We start from the raw sequence: 7,500 nt of genomic DNA on the forward strand, positions 1-7,500 counted from the left end.
ATTAGTAATCTGTGTGTTATATATATATAAAAAATTTTAAAATAAATATATATAAATATTAATATTAATAATAATACAGACCCCCCAAATTTAAAAAAACACACACCCCACACACAAAACAAACCCACCCCACACACACACACCCACACACAAATATAAATATTAAAATATTATATATATTAAAAAAAATTATATAGTTAAATATGTATAAATATATAAACATATGTTACAAAATAGTATATATATTATTATTTATATTAAAAAATATATAAAATAATATATTATCCCTATATATTTACGTTTTTGTATTTCAAATCATAATATATGCATATTCTAATATAAATATATAAATATAAATATTATATTATATATAATAAAAAATAATAATAATATAAATATATAAAAAATGTCCTATTATTTTAAATATTAAAATAATAATATATATATATAATAAAATATATAAATATATATACTATATAATATATATATATATATAATAAAAAAAAATATATATATATATTATATATATATAAATAAAAATAAATATATATAAACATAAATAATATTATATATATATATATATAATATATATTTTATTTGTTATGGTTGGGTTTTTGGGGGTTTTTTTTAAAAAAATATTAAACAAAAATAAAATATATAATTAAAAATAAAATATATAAAAATAATAAAAAATTTAAAAATTTTTAAAAACAAAAAATAGTAAAAAATATAAAATATCAAAAAATCAATAAAATGTAAAAATTTAAAATATAATAAAAAATCATCTAACAAAAACCCCCCACACCCCCACACACACACACACACACAAACACACACCACACCAAAACCCCCAAACACACCACCCACACCCACACACACACACACACACACACACACACACACACGCCCAAACATAAAAATATAAAATAAAATTTAAATATATAATTATATATTATAAAATATTAATATATAAAATAATATAAATAATATAAATAAATTAAATTAATAATATAAAATTAATAATATTTTAATTTTAATATATAAATATATAATATATAAATTAAAATATATAATGTAATATATAATTTATAAAAATATATAAATAAAAAAAATAATAAATAAATATATATAAATATAATATCTATATAATAAAAATATATATAAAATATATAAATATATAAATATATATTCTCCCTATAAATATATATATATAATTATTATATATAAATATAAAAATATATATAATATAAATATATAATAAAAATAATTATAAATAATATAAATATATAATATAGATATCTATATAATATAAAAATAACCAATTATACATATATAATATATATATAAAAATAAATATAAAAAAAATAATATACATATATATAAAATATAAATATATATATATATATTAATATATTAAATAATATATAAAATATAATATATATCATTAATACATTAATATAATATATATAACATATATATATATATATATATACATACGTATAAATTAACCCAATCCCGACGGACCCGGCAATAAGTGGAAACCCCCTACACCAGTCCTATGCAATATTGTTGTATTATATATATCATCATACTCGTATGACGCCCAAACATCTGGCATTTAGCTGGGTCACACGGGTGTGACGCACCGTCGTCAAATATAATAAAATTAATAATAATACAAATTATATACATATAATAAACATCCATATATAATGTATTAAGAATATATTATTATTTTATATATACATACATAAATATACCTACAAATATATTTACATATATACATAATACATATATTTTTTTAATATATAAAATTATTATTATTTAATTTTATAATAAATATATATAATATATATATATATATATAGATATATACATACATAAAATACTTACATATATATATTACATACATATATTAATACAATATACATAATACATACAAACATAAAAATATACATATACATTTATATACCTACATATATATTTTATAAACATAATTATACAAATTAAATTTAATTAATAGTACATATTAAATACATAAATATATAATATATAAAAATTTTATATATAATATAATAATATAATAATATATATTATATAGTTTGTATACATATACATACATATATTTATAATATATATATTAAAAATAAATATATATATTTTTAATAATATATATATATTTTTATAATAAATATTAATTATACAAATTTTTTTAATAAATACATATATAATTTAAGTTATATATATAATATATGTATATTATAATATTAAATTAATTATAATATAAATTTTATAAATATATGTATAATTATAAATATTCAATTTAATATATTCTATACATATTAAATATATATACGCATATAATATAATTATATGTATAATATTTTATAATTACAAATATATATATTTTTGTATACAAATAAAATATATATAAAAAATAATATACTATAATATATATACAAATTTATATGACATATATAAATATAAATACATATAATATATTTACTTAATTTATATTTTAATAAATATACATATATAAAAAATATTTGTATACAAAATATATATACATATGTATATTATATATATAAAATATATATATAATTATATTATATATATAAATATAATATTTATATCCATTCTATATTTACATAATTAAATATATATATATCTAAACCTATAAAGATGCATATAAATTTGTATAAATACAAAGATATATGTATAGATATAACCTTGGTGATAATATATAATATATACATAAATATAACATTATATAATATTATATAATTTAATAAAAATATATAATATAGACATATATAATATATATATATTATATATATAAATATATATATAAAACGAAAATATAATATATAATAAATTATATATGATATATATATGATATATATAAAATATATGTAGTATATAATGTTTATATAATAAATATGTGATATATATAATATAAAAATATAATATATATATGAAATATATATGATATATATCATATATATCTATGATATATTTAAATAATAAATATATATATAAGTGATATATATATAATATGTATGTAACATATATATTATATACGATGTATATAATATATATAAAATATATATAATATATATTATGTATATAATATCAATTATATGTATAATTTGTAATATATATATAATATATATTATACATACAATATATATTATACATATAATATATATTATGTATAACATAATATATGATATTTATTATATATAATATATCTTATATATAATATCTATTATATATGATATATTAAATATGAAATATTTTATCTACATAATATATATTATATATTATATATTATATATGTATAAAATATATTATATATGTAATATATATTATATATAAGATAATATACAATGTATATATATTATATACATATAATATACAAATAAATATATAAATTATATATATATATATTATATATATAAATATATATAAATATATATATATATAAGTATATTTATATTATATAGATATATATATATATATATATATATATATATATATACATATATATATAATGTATATATATTATAAATATAATGTATATATATCTATTATTTATATAATGTATGTATATTATATATTTATTGTATATATATGATATATATAATTTATATATATCATATATATAATGTATATATATTACATATAATGTATATGTATTATATTTATAATGTATATATATTTGATATTATATATAATAATGATATATATAGATATATATATATATAAAATATATATATATATATATATATATAAATAAATAGAAATATGATATAATATTATAGTATGAATCTAATATATAAATATATAATATATATATTATAAATATATATTATATATATATATATATATCTATAATATATTGATATATATCATATATATCATTATATATAATTATCATAATATGATACATATATACGATATATATGATATATAAATGATAAATGTATATGTAATAATATCATTATATATGAGATATATAAATATATATGATATAAATAATATACATATAATAAATATAAAATGTAGATAAATATAATATATATATATAATATATATATATATAAATATATATTATAATATATTAATATAAATATTAATATAATAAATGATATATATAATATATATAATATATTATATATTAATATATAAATTATATATATATACATAAAATATAATTTCTATATAACGTATAAAGTAAATAACATATATGCATTAATATATAATTCATATAAATATAAATGTAATATATATATATTGTAATATATAATGTATAATATATTATATATAATGTATATATCTTATTAATATAATGTATATAGATAAATTAAATATATTGTATATATAATGTATATATATTAAATATATACGTGTATTTATCATATAAAAATATATACATTAAATAGTATAATGTTATATTATATATATATAAAAGATAATCAAATATAATTTTTATTTAAATAAAATGTATATAAGTTATATATAAAGTTTGTATATTAGTATAGTTGTATAAATGTTATAAATATAATGTAAATATATTATATAATAAAGTACAATAATATACATAAATATGAAGTATATTGTATTATATATATAATTATTATATATAGTATATATATAATGTTTTATATGTTTATATAAATCATGTAATATATATTATATATAAATGTTATATAAATAATAATATAACTTATATATATTATATATCATTTATACTATAAAATAATAAAATAAGATGTATATATAATATATATATAATGTATATATATTGCATGTATATATTATTTATTTAATGTATATATATTATGTATATAATGTATATATGATATATATAATATATTTATAGTATGTATATATATATATACATAATGTTTATTGTTATTAATTTTTATAGAATATATAATTAGAAATAAATGTATATATTTAATTATAATGTATATATTTTATATATATTGTATATATATTATATATGTAATCTATATTTTTTATTAATAACGTATGTACATTATATATATGATATATGTATATATTATTTACATAATGTATATATATTATTGATATGATTTATATATCTTATCATCTAATGTAGTATATTATGTATAACTATATAATACATATATAAGTCTATATAAAATATAATATATGATGTGTAAAATATATATATTATATAAATAATGAAACAAATATTTTATATACAAGGATGTATCTAAATTAAATATAAAATATTATATTATGTAAATAATGTAAATTAAATAATATAAATATATACATGATATACATAATATATACGATTATTTATATTATATTTAGATATATATATGATAGAAAATGCATTATATAATTCAAATAAAGTATATTAATATATATAATGTATATTTGATATATATAGAATATATAAAATGATGGTAATAAATATTATGTATCTATGAATAAATATAATATATACTATATATATTATAATATATATATTATAATATATATTATGTATATAATGTATTTATAATATATCTATTGTAAATGTACTATATAAATATAATAAAAATATATGTAAGTGTTAATATATTAATATATATTATGTAAAAATAACATATATAATGTATATGTAAATATATTACCTATATATATTATATACAATACTAAATATTAATATATACTTTATATATAATGTACATATAATATAAATAATATATAAAAGAATAAATGAATATAACATTGATATATAATAAATATATATTGTAATATTTAATAAGTATTAATTTAATAAATTAAATGTATAATGTAATAACATATATACACTGAAATATATATATGTATATGTATATAATAATATGTATATATTTTATGTATATTAAGTAAAAGTAATAAAAAATAAGTATAATATATAAAAATATAAATATATATAGATATATTATATATAAAAATATAATATATATAAATATAAATATAAAATTATAATATTTATGAAATAATGTATAATGTATAAATAATATATATAATGTATATATAGTATGAAAAATAATATTAAATTCATATTATCATTTATATCTATTTAGATTTAACTTTTAAATCCTATTATATAATGTATATGTAAAATATAATGTATGTATAGTAGTATAATAAACTTTTACATATATTATTTATAAAATATTTATTTAATAATATATTATGTATTAAATAATATAATATACAAAATATATAGGTGTAAATATGAAAATATAATATATATATATATATATATATAATATATATATATATATATATTATATATATATATATATATATATAGATAGATAGATAGATAGATAGATAGATAGATAGTAAAGAAAGATAGATAGAAAATAGATATATAAATATAATAAATAATATATTATAAATGTCAATTTATATAATATATATACTGTACATAATATATATACAATGTATATATGATAAATATAATGTATATAAATAAAATATAATGTATATATGATATATGTAATGTATGTATAATATATATTATGTATATATGATATATATAATGTATATATAATATATATAATGTATATATGATATATATATAATGTATATGTTATATATATAATGTATATATGTTTATATAGTGTATATATTATATATGTAATGTATATGAAAGATAAAATATAGTAATTGATATACAAGTAATTATATATATATATATGATGTATATATAATATATATAATGTATATATAACATATATAATGTATATGTAAAATATGTAATGTATATATAATATATATAATGTATATATAATATATATAAAGTATTTATGATATATTTAATGTATATATAATACATAATATATATAATATATATAATATAAATAATATATATATAATATATATATCATGTATATGATATATATAATATACAATATATAATAAACATTATATGATATATACATTATATGATATATACAATATATAATATATACAATATATGATATATATAATATATGATGTATGCAATATATGATGTACATAATATATAATATATATATATTATATTTAATGTATATATAATATTTATATAATTTATATATAATATATATAATGATAGATAATGTATGTATAATGTTATACGAATATGTATAATGTTATATATATTATTTATAATATATGTGATATAGTATAAGTACATATAATATATATAATGTTTATATTTGATACTGTATATATATGTATATTGTGTTATATAAATGTATAATGTATATATATTATGTATTAGATATAATATAATAATAATATATATATATATATATATATAAATATATATATATATATAGAATATTTATAATATATGTGATATTATAATGTATTTATAATATATATAATTAAATATAATATATATAATGGTTATGTAATATTCTTTATAATATATATAAGTTATATTATAATATGTAATGTATTTATATGATATATAATGTATATATATAATATAATATA

The sequence above is a fragment of the Penaeus japonicus genome, unplaced genomic scaffold (genome assembly GCF_977035675.1).
Source record: "Penaeus japonicus unplaced genomic scaffold, GWHDUDI00000001_assembly GWHDUDI00000016, whole genome shotgun sequence".
In the NCBI taxonomy this organism is placed as follows: Eukaryota; Metazoa; Arthropoda; class Malacostraca; order Decapoda; family Penaeidae; genus Penaeus; species Penaeus japonicus.